The sequence below is a fragment of the Neolamprologus brichardi genome, chromosome 3, assembly GCF_056152115.1.
Source record: "Neolamprologus brichardi isolate AB-2024 chromosome 3, ASM5615211v1, whole genome shotgun sequence".
In the NCBI taxonomy this organism is placed as follows: domain Eukaryota; kingdom Metazoa; phylum Chordata; class Actinopteri; order Cichliformes; family Cichlidae; genus Neolamprologus; species Neolamprologus brichardi.
Genome location: NC_142106.1, coordinates 7,133,393 through 7,150,148, shown reverse-complemented (window position 1 = coordinate 7,150,148; position 16,756 = coordinate 7,133,393). Strand labels below are relative to the sequence as shown.

The 16,756-nt window shown below is 42.0% G+C and overlaps 2 protein-coding genes across 2 annotated transcripts in view; one reads left to right on the top strand and one right to left on the bottom strand.

Annotated features, from left to right (window-relative positions):
- LOC148103302 (polymeric immunoglobulin receptor-like) overlaps window positions 1-16,756 on the top strand; it is a 796,664-nt gene that overhangs the window by 387,137 nt on the left and 392,771 nt on the right. The gene's annotated exons all lie outside the window — the stretch shown is intronic.
- The window catches only part of LOC118456030 (cell adhesion molecule DSCAM-like), a 533,233-nt gene that overhangs the window by 415,740 nt on the left and 100,737 nt on the right, over window positions 1-16,756 (bottom strand). The gene's annotated exons all lie outside the window — the stretch shown is intronic.

Sequence of the window (16,756 nt, the reverse complement as noted above, 5' to 3'; positions counted from 1 at the left end):
AAAACTCCTCAGTTTCAAACACAAACATCATGTACTGAAGCTTTTCTGTGGAGTTTGCACACACTGAATGATGCTCCTACTGTTTTAGTCTGTACTTGAAGTTTAATGTTTCTTTTCTGCTCTGAAGAGAGGAGCGTGTCAGTTTGCCACAACTAAACAAGAACAAGTCAAAATTTTCAACTGACACCTTTGTAAAACCCACAGAAGCACACAAGGAAAACTTGTGAAACTTAGGACATACAATAACTGCATGCTAATTAATTAATTAACTGACTTCCAGTAAGTAGTTCTGGGTCATCAGAGTCTAATTCAGTGATAAAAAGACATAAAACATAAAAATCTCTGTAACATGTGGATGTCCTCTGGTCTGAGGTGCTGGGGAGACCAGTTAGAGACCAGCAACTGGACATCAGTGGTTGGACTGGTGGACTACTTCAGTGAAGAGTAGACGACGTCTGGCTCTGGTTTAAAGTCTGAACACAAACACACACAGTTCAAACAACAGGAAACATGATTACAAGCTTTTGCACTTCCCTTTCTGTTCCCCGTCTGTCTGTCTGGCCTTGTCTTTCTATCCTGTTTTGCTTCATTCATGTGTCACCATTTCTGTTTTCAGTTTGTGTTGTTCTTCATTTGGATGAACAGCTTCAGATAACTTTTGGATTGTGGATTACTTGCAAAAATTGATAATAATATAAAATTATTAGAAAACTCTAACCATGTTTACTATGAACATCCACCACTGGAATATGAGATATATGACAGGAAATAAGGAAAAGCAGAAAGGGTCTACTTTACCAATGGAAACAAGCAGTTTTGGCTTTTTCTGTGCATAAAACGTGTCTTCTGTTTCCACTGTGCTTAATATTCCTTATACGTTGTCACCTATTCTGACAATGTTACGGCCCTAGCAGGGCCGCCTCCTGAAGTTGTCTGTGTGGGCGTGTCCGGCCATCTCTCCTGCCTTACTTGCCACCTTTCTTTTTTGCAGCTGACTCTTGTCAGTAATTAAAGAGATTTAAGCCCAGGGAAAGGTGAGCTCTGGGCCAGAGTGCAATTAGTGTGGTTGCAGCTAGTGAGCTGTATGTTTGTGTGGTTACAGCTAGTGAGCTGAGTGTTTGTGGTGGTTGCAGCAAGTGAGCTGTGCGTTTGGTGTATTTGCAGTTAGTGAGCTGTACGTTTGACTTTATTGACCAACGCCTGAGTTTTGCTTGTTTTCTTAAATGGTGATAGCGGCTTGTCCGTCTCTTTTAGTTGAGCTACTTTAATAAAACTCTTTAATTTAACCCCCTTTGCCTCCTTGACTCCTTTTCCTGACCCGGACACTTTTTGTTACTTCCCCCTTCATCGCCTGGACCCTTTTAGGGGAACGTAACAGACAAAAACTTACATTTATTAGAAAAAGACTTCTAAAATTATTGTACATAAAATGTACTATATCTTCCATCCATTCATCCATTTGCTTCTACTTATAGTCATAGAAAAAACTCTATATCAGAGTTGTATTCTTGCGAATTATCTTAATGCAAGTGGGGAGGCAAATCTACAATCAACCTTATATTTTGCTTTACGTATCTCTTTAAAATAAATTACAGAGAGAGGTTGATGTAATTCACAAGTTTGACCTCTGAGGTGGAGTCATGACGGTGGTTAGCTTAGCTTAGTATGATGACTGTAAACAGGGTGAGCAGCTAGCTTGTCTCTGTCCACAGTCAAAGATAAAGAGCAGCTGTACCTGGGCCTCCTTGTTCTGATGGTTGTTTTTCCATAACTGACGTCTTCAGTTCTCACTGCTGAGTAGACCACAGCTGAACCAGTCTCTGTACAATAAAACAGGTACAACAACAACATCACTGTTATTGAAATACAGCTATGTTGCATCATAACAAGATTAAGTAATACGTTTTATAAACTGCATCAGCTTTTTAGTTTTCTTATTATTACCACAAAGTGAGCACATGAAACTAGGGTAGGGGTGTTTCTGTGAAAAAGATGGACAACCACAAAGCTGCCATTTTCTTTCAAAGCAGACTGACACACTTAACCACAGAGCACAAAGTATGTTCTCACAACAGGAACACTGTTATTAACCATAACAGGATGTACTTAAGTGAAAAGCTTTATAAATGTCTTTTCATGAACAGGTTGAATGTATATTGTCTACATGTCAGGAAAATTTTTTTTATTAACTTTACAAAAGTCAGATTTAAAATCCAACTAAAGATATCGAGATAGAATTTAAATGTTGGACACATATACATATAAAAATTTAAAGGGGAAAAAAAGTGAGAACACTGATCTCTACACACCTTCTTTTGTCCCTCATGTTTCAAACAATCCACTATTATCCCAGCCCCCATGAAACTCTCTATTGATGGGTTAAAAGAATGTAGACCTTTCACCATGACACCTGTAGTTATGAAATCCTTTGGGATATTGATGTTAACCTACCAGCAGGACATCATGTGCCTCCTGCTAGACCCCCTACAGTTTGCTTATGGGTGAAACAGGTCAGTATGAATGATGCCTTGCAGTATGTAGGGACTTGTTGGAGGTCCTGCATCCCCCAACAAGCTGCTTGAAGTCTACTTTTGCAGTGATGGGCAGTGCATTTGTCTGCTTTGTGTGATGGGCAAACATAAAGGTCACGGCACTTTCCCGGCTGCAGCAGAGAAGAAAGAGAGGCAGGTAACAATATAGTTGTATACTTTCAACCATCACATCTATCATCTATCTAGCATCAGCAAACCAAATTTCAATTTAAAGTTACTGCTAGAGCTTTTGTTATAGCAGTCATAGGGTTTGAAGGGATTTATATATATATATATATATATTGTATATATTATGTTCATGATTTTGTAATGATTTAACTTTTAAAAACAATGTGTAAGAAGAAACAAAGAATCCAGCAAGGCATCCATTCTTCAATTCAATTCAATTCAATTTTATTTATATAGCACCAAATCACAACAAAAGTCGCCTCAAGGCACTTTATTGTAAGGCACACCCTACAATAATACACAGAGAAAAACCCAACAATCATATGACCCCCTATGAGCAAGCACTTTGGCGACAGTGGGAAGGAAAAACTTCCTTTTAACAGGAAGAAACCTGCAGCAGAACCAGGCTCAGGGAGGGGCGGGGCCATCTGCTCTGACCGATTGGGGTGAGAGAAGGAAAACAGGATAAAGACATGCTGTGGAAGAGAGACAGAGGTTAATAACAAGCAGTAGTAGTTTTTGACATGGGCTACATGGGCGGTTGCCCAGGGCTGCATTGTGGTGGGGGCAGCATCACGGGCATTGGCAAAAAAAAACGTTGCTCGAACTTATGCTACCCCGACATCATGCCAGCGCATTTTGGGGATGGCATAGGCACTGATCGGTTTTCTATCGCTCATTTGCTGGGAGTAAGGGCGCACTCTGTTTGCAAGGTGCGCCTGTTGCTTGCGGGACAGGAACGAGAGGGCGGGGCGGCGGGGGATTCTATGGCTGGCTGGAGCAGCATCTAATAACCAGCTCGCAAAATAAAACTAAATAAAAACAAACCAACAAACACGAAAACACCAGACATCATGATACAGACTTATAATTTGCACCAATGTTTTTTTTCAAAATTCAATACACAAAAAGTGTATAGAATGTGCTGAAGTCAAAGTAAACTTTATTGTCATCTTTGCTGTTAGAGGTGTGGATCAATAGGGTTGTCATTGTGCAAGATGATTAGATCTTTAGCATGAATGCTCACCTCTGTTTTCTACACAGACACACAATCACACACACACACGTCACATGTTCACGTACACTTCATGACTAGGGGTAAAGGGATCAGTTACAATTTAAAATTTATAATTTACAGTTTGATGACTTAAAGTCTCACACACAACCTGTCGACAGGGGAGCGGGGCCAGCTGCTTCCAAACAGCACATTTCATTCAAAATGTTGTCAATGCAAGCCCATTATGTATTCATGATTTGAATCCTGGGTTCTGTGAAATCCCAGAAATGGGCCGGGCGGCCCACTCCACCACCATTTTCACCTCAACCATTACTTCAGTCCCCCTCAGTTCAGTCATCTATGTTGCCGTTTGCTCAGTCCCCTGTTCAGCTGCCTCTAGCTCAGTCCACTCCACCACCTATTATACCTCCACCACAATCAGTCCCGCTACCTGTAGCTCAGTCTTCAGTTCTGTCAGCCACTCAACCACCATCACAACCAACATCACTACAACCTTTATTGCAGTCCATAGCTCAGTCAGTAGCTCTGTTAGTAGCTCAGTCATTAGCCTTGTCACCAGTTCAGGCTCCAGTGTTGTCACCCATCCAGTCAGCCACTCATCTAAACATTCAGCCGGTGGTCTCTATACCTTCTGGCCCTGCATCAACTCCTGCTGGAAGCTTGAGATTAGCCAATCCAGCACTTCGTGGCTCCCACGTCGCTGTCAGTCTCTGCTGGCAGTTCAGGAGAACTGTTTCAGCCGCCTGTCTCCGCTGGAGGGTCCAGGAGGGCGCGTCCAGTCATCTTCTGTTTTAGCTAGGGGTTCAAGAGAACCCAGCCAGCATCAAGCCTCATCAGCTGGGGGTTCTGAGGACACCCGGCCAGCATCAAGCTACGTCAGCTGGGGGTCCTGGAGGACCCAGCCAGCACATCCCCGTGTCCGCTGACAGCTCTGGGGAGTCCGTTCAGCTACCATCTGCTCCACCACCTACAACTTCCACACCATCGCCTGCAGCGTCACCACCTGCAACTTCCACACCATCGTCTGGTTCCACAGCTGCCACGCTGCTGTCTGGTCCTGCCTTGTCTGGTCCTGCCTCGTCTGGTCCTGCCTTGTCTGATCCTGCCTCATCAGGTCCTGCGGTTGCTACACCGCCGTCAGATCCAGCTTGGCCTGTACAACCTCGCCTTCGCCAGCCGCTCTCCAGGCCCCTAGCTGAATGTCATTATCGTCGAGGGCGGCCTCCTGAAAGAGTTCGTCGCCAACACTTCCTTCCGCGTGGTCGGCCCCCGGATTTGGTTCGCCTGTGTCCACGCCGCTGCTGCTTTTGCGCAGTCGGTCCAGAACTGGTTTTTGGACTTCTGTGCTGTCGGCCTCCGGGTCGGCTTCCTGAACTTTCAATTTCTTGGACTGTTTCCTGGTCTCCAGTGTTTTTGTTTTGAACTGTTGTCTTGTGTTTCTGGACCCATGCTCCTTGGGTTTTGTTTTGTTTCAGTTGCAATTCAGTCTCTGAGTCCTGCATTTGGATCCTCACCTCCGCCTCCCCGCACACAGAGCCCTGACATCCATCAAAAACTCCCAGGTTCCTCACAGTGTTACTGGAGGCCAAGATAATGCCATCCAGAGTAAGAATCTGGTTAGATACCATATTTCTAAGGTTTTCAGGGCCGAGTACAATATTTGAATTAAGAAGCAGAAAGTTAGCGGCCATCCAGGTTTTCATGTCTTTAAGACATTCCTGCAGTTTAACTTATTGGTGTGTGTTATCTGGCTTCATGGACAGATAGAGCTGGGTGTCATCTGCATAGCAGTGTAAATGTATGCTATGTCTTCTAATGATGCTGCCTAAGGGAAGCATGTATAATGTAAACAGAATTGGTCCTAGCACTGAACCCTGTGGAACTCCATAATTAACCTCAGTGTGTGAAGAGGACTCTCCATTTACATGCACAAATTGGAGTCTATTAGAAAGATATGATACAAACCACTGCAGCACAGTACCTGTAATACCTACAGCATGTTCTAATCGCTCTAATAGGATATTATGGTCAACAGTATCGAACGCTGCACTAAGGTCAAGAAGGACAAGCACAGAGATGAGTCCACTGTCAGAGGCCATAAGAAGATCATTTGTAACCTTCACTAAAGCTGTTTCTGTGCTGTGATGAACTCTGAAATCTGACTGAAACTCTTCAAATAAGCCATTCCTCTGCAGATGATCTGTTAGCTGTTTGACGACTACTCTTTCAAGGATTTTTGATATGAAAGGAAGGTTGGAGATTGGCCTATAACTAGCTAAGACTGCTGGGTCTAGAGATGGCTTTTTGAGTAAAGTTTTAACTACAGCCAGCTTGAAGGCCTGTGGTACATAGCCGATTATTAGAGATAGGTTGATCATATTTAAGATCGAAGAATTAATTAATGGCAGGACTTCTTTGAGCAGTTTTGTAGGAATGGGGTCTAAAAGACACGTTGATGGTTTGTATTTATTGAAGTTAACTCAGAAAGATCAATTGGAGAAAAAAAGTCTAACTTAACATCAATGGTACTAAGAGTAGCTGTAGATAATATTACATCTGTGGGATGATTAATGGTAATTTTTTCTCTAATGATAAGAATTTTATTTGTGAAGAAGTTCATGAAGTTATTACTAGTTAACGTTAAAGGGATGGTTGGCTCATCAGTGCTCTGACTGTTTGTCAGCCTGGCTACAGTGCTGAAGAGAAACCTGGGGTTGTTTTTATTTTCTTCAATCAGTGACGAATAGTAAGATGTTCTGGCTTTGCGGAGGCCTTTCTTATAAAGCAGCAAACTATTTCTCCAGGCTAAATGGTGATCCTCTAAATTTGTGACACTTTCCTCTCCAGCTTACGGGTCATCTGCTTTAGGGTACGTGTTTGAGAATTATACCACGGAGTCAGGTACTTCTGATTAGAGACCTTAGTTTTCACTGGAGCTACAGTATCCAGAGTCGTACGTAGTGAGGAGGTGAAATTATTATCAAGATAATCGACCTCTGTTGGAGTAGCGTTCAGATAGCTGCTCTGCTGTATGTTGGAACAGGGCATTGAAGATGATAACAGTGGGTGGATTATATTCTTAAACTTAGTTACAGCGCTTTCAGAAAGACATCTACTTTGATAAAGTCTACTTTCCGCTGCTGTGTAATCAATTATTGTAAATGTAAATGTTATCAAGAAATGATCAGACAGGAGAGGGTTTTCAGGAAACACTGTTAAATGTTCAGTTTCTATGCCATATGTTAAAACAAGATCTAGAGTGTGATTAAAGTGGTGGGTGGGTTCTTTTACATTTTGAGAGAAGCCAATTGAGTCTAACAACAGATTAAATGCCATGTTGAGGCTGTCATTTTTAGCATCTACATGGATGTTAAAATCACCCACAATAATTATTTTATCTGAGCTCAGAACTAAATTAGATAAGAAGTCTGAGAAATCAGACAGAAACTCTGTGTAAGGCCCAGGTGGACGATAGATGATAACAAGTAAGACTGGTTTCTGAGTTTCACAGCTGGGGTGGACAATGTTAAGCATCAGGCTTTCAAATGAATTAAAAGTCTGTCTTGTTCTTTCATTAATTAATAGACTGGTGTGAAAAATTGCTGCCACACCGCCCCCTCGGCCTGTGCTTCGAGATTTCTGGTAGTTAGAATGACTCGGGGGTGTTGATTCATTTAAACTAACATAATCATCCTGCTGCAACCAGGTTTCTGTAAGGCAGAGTAAATCAATTTGTTGATCAATTATTAAGTCATGTACTAACAGAGACTTGGAGGAGAGACCTAATATTTAATAATCAACATTTCACTGTTTTACTCTTTGGTTCAGATTTGGGGGATTTGTTCAGATTTGTTCAGATTTAATAAACAATTAAACATTGTTTATGTTTAAGTTGTTTGTTGCTGGTTTTTAGTTTGTTTTATGTCTTTTTGGAAGCTGACACAGTCTCGGTGGAGATGGGTTTTCTGGGGGGTAGCAGGAGGAGAGAAGCTGCAGAGAGGCGTGTAAGACTGCAACTCTGCTTCCTGGTCCCAGTTCTGGATAGTCATATTTTGGGGGGTTAAATAAATTTGCCCATATTTCTATAAATGAGAGCTGCTCCACCCAAAGTGGGATGGATGCCGTCTCTCCTAACAAGACCAGGTTTCCTCCAGAAGGTTTGCCAGTTATCTATGAATCCCACATCGTTTCTGGGACACCACTCAGACAGCCAGCAATTTAAGCAGAACATGCGGCTAAAGATGTCACTCCTGGTCTGATTGGGGAGGGGACCAGAGAAAACTACAGAGTCTAACATTGTTTTGGCAAAGTTGCACACCGATTCAATATTGATTTTAGTGACCTCCGATTGGCATAACCGGGTCTCATTACTGCCGACGTGAATTATGATTTTACTGTATTTACATTTACATTTACATTTACTTAGCCAGCAGTTTTAAATTTCCTTCAATGTCACCTGCTCTGGCCCCTGGAAGACAATTGACTATGGTTGCTGGTGTCTCTAGCTTCACATGTCTGAGAATAGAATCACCAATTACCAGAAACAGGTTGGTGGTGTACCTGTTTTTAACGTGTGTTTGAACGAGCTGACGGTTCACTCGTTAAGCTGAAAGAAAGATGCTTTAATCACAGGAGTCACACATGTGTCCACTGTACCAGCTGGGAACTCTTCTTGTTTAGCACTCGTAATAACACAAACACTAAATCCTCCTTCTCTTGTGCTGTTTTGTAGCAGTGTGTACACCTGAGACTGTCACCTGTGTGTCTGTCCTGCACTCTCTCTCTGTTTCTTTCTCTCTGATTGTGGAATAAAAGTATGAACATGTATTTATAAGTTACACTTGTGTTTGAATCCTGCAGCTTATCACACATTTGATTTCCATGTGTGACAACTGCAAGTGTCCAGAGTGAGGACAGACTGAGGGACCCACTGCTGCACATCATCTGTGAGGCTTTGCACCCCTGATGATCCACCAGGACTCAGCAGTGTGTGAGGAAGAGGAGGAGGAGGAAGAGCCAGCAGCAGCTGACAGATGGAGAGAATAGACAGACTGTTCCCTGTTTGTGAAGGACTGCTAGGAAAGTTTAAAATAACTAATTGTCTGTCCTGAATCAGTCTTATTAGGTAATGTTTAAATAATTTGATCATTCCAGTGTTTTCAGTGTGGGAGAAAGTACTCAGGGCCTTCAAGTTACACACTATGAAAGGCAGCAACAAGTTTAATGTTCAGAAACCTAAAGTGTGTATCAGCAGCAGAATGGAGCTAAAAATAAATGTTTGTTTCAGTTCTATGAAGCTTTGAGTATTTTGGATTAGTAGCACTGCTGTGTTTGTTGCATCATATCGCTGTAATTGTTTATATGCTTTATATATTCTGAGGTAAGTTGATCTATAGTGTTACATCATATTCTATAAGGATGTTATGTGTTTGTAGAATTTCTGCCCAGTTTGACCCATTTAACAGAAGTCAGCCTGTTTAAGGCTCTGATATCTATTCTGTATGACTTAAAGCAGTTATGACATGGTCTGATTTTCTCACCCAATAAAGGAATATTTCATATATCAGTCTACTCTTCATTTTATCAGAAACTGTTATCACAGCTCGTACATTTTCTTTTTACACATATATGTAAGCATTGAGCCAAATGTAATAATTCCAATATATTAAACAAACAATATTTGTCTCTTATGTATAATAATAATAATACATAATATTATATATAATAATATAATAATAATACATCTATATAAATAAATGCAACTTGAATCTTTGACCCAGAGTTCTAGCTCATTGCTATAATATATTCTGTAAAAAAAAAAAAAAAAAAAAAAAAATATATATATATATATATATATATATATATATATATATATATATATATATATATATATATATATATATATATATATCATAATAATCTGACAATAAATATAATATTGTTCATATTATATTTACATTACCAAAGTGAGATGACTTTAGTCTCATGAACAACATTAGCTAATTGTTATTTACTAGCTAATCTTTAAATGACTGTTCAGTATAGAAATGAAGCCCAGTGGTTTCAGCCTCAGAGACTTGTTTTTAGACCTGTTGTCTTATTTCCCTGTGAATAAATTCACTGCTGATCATTGAGTCCAGCATTTTAGGTCACCCTGATAATGAATTGAAAGAAAATATTACCTCTGTTGTTGATTGGCTGTTGATATTCTGATCTTTTGACGTGACTGTAAATGACATGAGTGATGATGTCATCGTCTTCAGCTTTTCGATCTGCTAAAATGAAAAATGAAATGAAAAAAAAATTAATTAAATATATAAACAGAGAAAGTTACGAAATTTTAAGAAAGTTATTACTGTAATCTTAATGAATGTGAACTTTATTCTACTAAAAAAACTCAGACATGAAAGATCAGGAAGTCTGAGTCTCACCTTCATGTTTCCTGTGAACACATCGTCTCACCAGCAGAACCAGTAACACCAGTAGAACCACAACACAGACTGATCCAACACATGACAACACAGAGAGAACAGGAGGAGAGAGTGATGGAGGAAGAGTGATGGCAGTGGAATCAGGAGCAGAGGTGGATGTAGGTGGAGGTGTGGATGTAGGTGGAGGTGTGGTGGTGTGTTTGTCTAAAACAAAGCAAACACAGTCATGAAGTTGTCGTCACATTGTGAATGTTGAAAGCTGCAGAAACACAGACAGGTGAGTGTGTCACCTGTGACAGTGATCCAGCTGGATGGAGACTCTCCATGACCGCTGATGTCACACTTGTAGAGGCCTTCATCAGACCTGGAAACATGCTGGATGGTCATGTGACCTGTAGGCTGCTTCCTGATGAGGGAGCCATCTTTATAGAAAGCAGCTGGGAGGTTGGAGGGAGTGGTCTTTGTTTTACAGAGCAGAGTGACGTCATCTCCCTCCATCACAGGGAGGACAGGACTCTGCAGGATCACTGATCCACCTCAACACAGAGACAAACTACAGCATTTCATCCATTTACACACAGCTTCATCAACACTAACTCCACACACTCAGCTTACCAGTGACTGTCAGGTTAACCATGTTACTGATGGGACCCTCTCTGGACTCACACCAGTAAACTCCACTGTGCCATGGATAAATGTATCTGATGCTACATGAAGGACCGGCACCTTTTCCCCACCCATCTCCACACTGAGTCCTCTGTTGTTCGCTTGTGTTTCTCCTCAGAGTCCATCCAGCAGAGCTGTCGTCCTCCTCACAGCTCAGAGACACAAAGTCTCCTTCAAAGAACTGAGAGCTGCTGGGACTCACAGTCAGACGAGCTGTGAGGGTTAAAATGAAAAACTGATGATCTGTTAGACTTTACATTGTGAAACATGAACCCAATCAGGTCATATCAGTGAGCATTTCTCAGGTTTAAACTGTGACAGAAGAAGGTTACTGACCTTGGTTTGTTGTGCAGCTCAGCAGTGAGATCAGAACTAAAGAGAAATGACACTCAGGTTGATTTGAGGTGAACATCAAGAACAACTCCACACAAACAGCTGACAAACACACAAACCTGTCTCTCTCTGATATATCTGATCATTTTCTGTTTGATGTCTCAGTAAAGTTTATACAAAAAAAGAATAAAAACAAAAACATCAACATCCAGCTGCTTAACCAATCATCAAACTTTGGCTCACTCTAGAGGGGAAACTTATCTCAGGTGTCACTGTGGTATGTGGGCAGGATATAAATGTGACAGATCATCAGTAAATGCAGAGTTAACACAGAGATATAAAAAAAACCTACTTTCACTCAGCAATTTAAAATCCCAAAACCTTGAATGTCTCCTGAACTTGATTTAAGCACATTTTACACGACACTTAATGATTCCCACCACTTACAGTGATTTTTATGAGCACTAACTGGGGACATACAGAAACATATCCACTACATTTAAATAACCCAGTAAAGTCATGTGTCTTCTGTGCAGCTGTGTTGATATAATGAGTGAATGATTTGATCTTTTCACTGCCTGCTGTGTTTCCTCGACTCCTGAGCAAAGATAAAGAGTCAGTTCAGACCTGCAGTTGGTCCTCGTGGTGTTTTGAACTTGAATTCAGCCTGATTTGTTTTTCATGTCTTCTCCTCCATCATCAGTTATCAGGAGAGCAGACAGTCAAAGTACAAGAATTCAAACAAACACAGAGATTCTACTTACAGAGCAGACACAGCACAGATGTTTCCTTCATCGTCCTTCTCACTCATTTGAGCTTTTTTCATTTCTGTCACTGACACCAAGTAAAGCCCGCCCTCTTCCTCTGAGTCTGTGGTTTTTATGCTCTTGGGTGGAAGTTGGGTTGTTTTTTTCGAATTAAACCTTTAAAATCCTGCAAGGCCTCTTGACCTCAAAATAATTTGAATCAAAACCCTGTTGCTGAAAGCTGGTTTAACATCATTTCTGAAAAAATCCGAGATATCAAATGTCCTCTGGTGGCATTGAGCTGCAGTTTGGCTCATGAACTAATTCATTTTCATCTAGCAGGGCATCACTCCTGTCCATTTGAGGAGGTCAGTCTTCTTAATAATCTCACTTAGGGGGTTCAGGCTTATGCAGCAACAGGAACAACAGGGGGGACAGAGATGGTAAATCCCTCACTTGATGGTGACTTGTACTACTGGCTGTTTTATTGTCCTTGTACGGTTCTGGCATTCGAGGATCCAGGTGTGGAGCATCGAGTCATAAGCGTTTTTGTAATCAAGCCACGTGTCACAGGGGGTTGCTCAGTCTGGTCTTGTAGTTTCGAGTGACTGTTCTGTTTACCAGTAGCTGCTCCATTCCTCCTCTTGTCATGGTCTCCATGTCCGGCCGGCCCCACAAGGCTACATGTGCTGTTTTGGTTCTCTCTCTCTCTCCCTCTCTGCCTCACTGTGGGCTCCCGCCCTTGGCCCACACACCTGACAACAATCACCTGTCATCACCGGGAGCACTATTTGAGGCTGGAACACAGATCCTCTCGTCGCTGGATGATTGTACTACTGACGTTAGTGTTTCTCGTAGCGCCTGTGAACTTGTGCTTAGTAATTTGAGCTTCGTGATTAGTTTGTGACTTCCCTTCTCTTCTGCTTCAGACCTTCTTCCCCTGACCTGTGACCTCCCTGCCATGTGAACGTGTGGGCAAGAAGACGTGAGCGAGTGTGAGAGAGCTACTCTGTGATTCCCTGGAGTTTTGGATTCCCTTCACTGTATATACTGTGCACTGGTGCTGTAAATAAACTGTTTTTTGGAGACGTCTAACCGCTCTGCGCCTGAGTTCCTACAACCAGATTGTGACACCTCTGGTGTTCCTGCCAATTCCTTTCTGGGCCCTGCTCATGAATTGAATCATGTGCCTGTTCATCTTACCCCTGCCTGACAGTAGTTTCCATGTTGTGTTGAGGCAGGTTTTGGTTGGTAGCTGGATGGGACTGGTCTCTGACAGCACACTGATGGCACTCCATGGATTTCTGGCAGCACAAATAACCCTGCTCCATCTCCTAGCTTGGTGGGGTGGTTCCCCTGCCACTGAGAGTACACTGTGGATATGGAGAACAGCTGGTTTATTCTCCTGGTTTCTGTCTCTGTGGTATTGTCACAGTCCTGGGTCGGTTCGACCCAGCATGTGTCTCCCTCCTGTCTTCCATTGATTACCTCCCTGTGTATTTAAGCCCTGTGTTTGCCCTTGCTCAGTGTTGCGTCGTACCCTCAGATCCTGCCTGTGTGTTCCAGTTGGTGTTTTCATGTTTGGTTTCTGTTTTGTTTGGTGCCAGCAATAAAGCTGAGGTTTTCAGTTACATTTCCGTCTCTGAGTCCTGCACTTGGATCCACATCTCCACCTGCCCTGACAGGTATATCTCTTGGCGACTGGCCAAGGCTCTGAGTAGCAGTTTCCAAGGCCTTGGGAATGGGCAACTTGCTGTACTACTTCACACCTTTCTGCAGCTCTGATAGTTGTCTAACTTCCCTCCCTGCTACCTTGATCTTGGCCTCTAGTCTCCTTCTCCATGGAGGGTGCTGCTCCTTGTGGCTGCTCATCCTGTAGCCAAGCATCTCTAATTGTCTTTGTATACATCAGCTGATTGGTTTCAGTGATGGTCACAGCATGTATTGTCAGTGATGCTTCATTCACATCATCTAGTAGACTTTCAGAGGGTACTTCATGTAGTCTGGGTAGTTTTATACAGAGGGTCCAGGTTTCCAGCTCAGCCATCATCTTCTCTTTCAGGTCAGCTGCTCTCATCTTCCACGCCTTCAACGCATCAGGTGTTCTTGGGGTTTGGTACCTAATCTTGGAAGGTGGGATTGATGATATCTCAAAGAAAAGTGTAAAATCCTTCAAAATAAAAGTATTTCTCCACTGGTGAGTTGGATTATGTGATATGACCAGTTTATGTTCCAGCTTGCTGTGTGGCCTCCTGCGCTTTTGGGCCTCATGTGGAGCCACTGTGAGTAGATGCAGACTGACACAGTGGGGCCCAGTACTGATGTGAAAAGCAGGACACATACTTTACTCATACTGTGGGCTCCAGATGTGCCCCAGTGAGGAGCCCCTATTGTGGGCTGTGTGCCGCCCACACTAAGCAAACAGGGTTTGCATTGAGGCCGTACCCACAGTATACAAATCCAGAGAGCAGCTGTCTGTCATTTAAGTTTCTATTCAGAGCTTTCAGCTGAAGAGGAAGAACTCTGTTCTCTGTTTGAACCACTTCCTGTTTTACACTGAAATAACTCCACCACATTAGCTGTGTCCCATTTCAGGGTCTGCACGCTTGAAGTACGCGCACTACGCACACTACGCGTACTACGTACGGTGCGTACTATAAGTACGAGAAGTGCGGAAGTGAGAGGCTTGTGAAATGGGACGGTATATGCTTCGTCATGCTGTTCAGGTTGCCTAGCAACCATGATACTAACCGCGAGACACGTTACATACAGCTTTGTGTGACATAAATGAAGGAGAAAAAAGTTTTGTTGTTCGTTCATTTTTGTCATGACATCACTTTGATTAGTTGAGTATCTGAGGCTGAGACCACAGGACTGTAAAACATGATTCAAGATTAGCTAGTAAATAATAATTAGTTAATGTTGTTCATGAGACTAAAGTCATCTCACTATGGTAATGTAAATATAATATGGCCAATATTATAGTATTGTCAGATTATTATGATACACACACACACACACACACACACACATATATATATATATATATATATATATATATATATATATATATATCACTGACTTTCAGCTTGTTGTGTTTGTGGATATATGACTGACTTTAATTATCCATAAAATCATCAGATTCTCTGTATGATTAAGGTCGACTATATGTATATTTAGAAGTAGAGGCTTTAAAACCAAGTTAATGCTGAAAGTACAAACATCACTAGTGTCACATAACTTTGCAGACATGTGGCCAACAGCAATGTTTTAATGTTCTTCATTATTAAACATTCGCACATGAATAAGTGACGTCATATTCAGTACTTACTTTTGACAGTTCACTCTTCGGCCGCTCCCTTCTGCCGTATTTTGCGGCAAAATTATCCACACCCACCGCCGCACTATGAATTGTGGGATATATGGGACCACGAAGCGTGCACCGGACCACGCTTGATATTTGGGGAAATCGACGGCGCATTTGGAGTATGCATTTGAAGTACACTTCGAATTGGGACAGCCGTCGTCGCATGGCGGTGACGTAACCGCACTTAAAATGCGTACTTCAAGCGTGCGGACCCTGAATTGGGACACAGCCAATATCTGGAAGGCTGAGTGAAGATGCTGAGCTCCTCCACACGTCACTTCAATAAAACCTTTGATTTATAATTAAATGATTTATTCATTCATGTATAAGGTTTTGGTTTGTAGCATAATGAGAACACAGGTGTTCACACTTGTTCTACATACAGCTGTGACGGTTCTGGGTTCTTTTGACCCAGCGTTTTGAGTTTTCTTGTGTTTTGGTGTCTAATGTATTATTATTATTATTATTATTATTATTATTATTATTGTAGTTTACTGTTTAATTCTGAGTTCATTGTTATTACCTCTCTGAGTTTACTTATAATCAGTTTAGCTCCTTGGTAGGTTCCCCTTGTGTCTTTGTCCTCTGTGTCGATCTGTGTGTCTGTTTGTGTGTTTGTGTCTTCTTTTCCTCCTTGAGTTTCATTCTGTTTTCCACACCTATCATGTTTATCCACGTTCTCCCAGCACATCATCTCTCCCCCTCTCTCTCTCTCTCTCGTGCTCCCTTGTTCTTTCCCTTGCTCTTGTGTTCCCCTCTCGCCCTCCTTTGTCCTCATACAGGTCTCTGTGTCATGTCCCCTTTGCCTTTTCCTGTGTCCCTCTTCTTATGTTCGACCCAGTCTCCCCAGTTGTTCGTATGTTTCATGTCTACGTGTTCCATGTCCGGTTGTTACAGTCTACATCTCACAATGTTTGCTGTTTTAGTTTGACAGTCTGTGTCCTGGTCCCATTAGTCCCAGCTCCTGTTTCCTCATCACTCCTAATGTATTTAAACCCTCTGTTTTCCTCTGCCCAGCGTTGCGTCCTCCCTCATGGCTGTGAGTTCCTCCTTGTGTTTAGTTTTGTGTTTCTCAGTGATTTCCTTACTGTGATTTTCTTAATCTTAAATGTTTGGTGATTCAGTAATAAAGCTGCATTTAACTTCAGTTTCATCTGCCAGTCTACAGTCTTTGGGTCCAATCCTGCCTGCTGCACACAGCTGGTTTATGACACTAACAGGCACACACCTCCCTCTAGTGGTCACATTAAGTTCAAACATAGAAAAAGTGTTGGACACCTATAACATAGTCGCTGGGGAGACTATGTTATAGGGGAGCTCTGGCCCAGATGCCTCATTATCAATGGCATCGTTATGTGCAGCATCTTTATGGATTTATTTCCTTTTCTGGTTTAAATGATTGTTTATGCTCTTGAACTGTGGACACAGAGTCAGAATCCAGTGAGATAACTTTGTCATCATCACAAAACTTTATG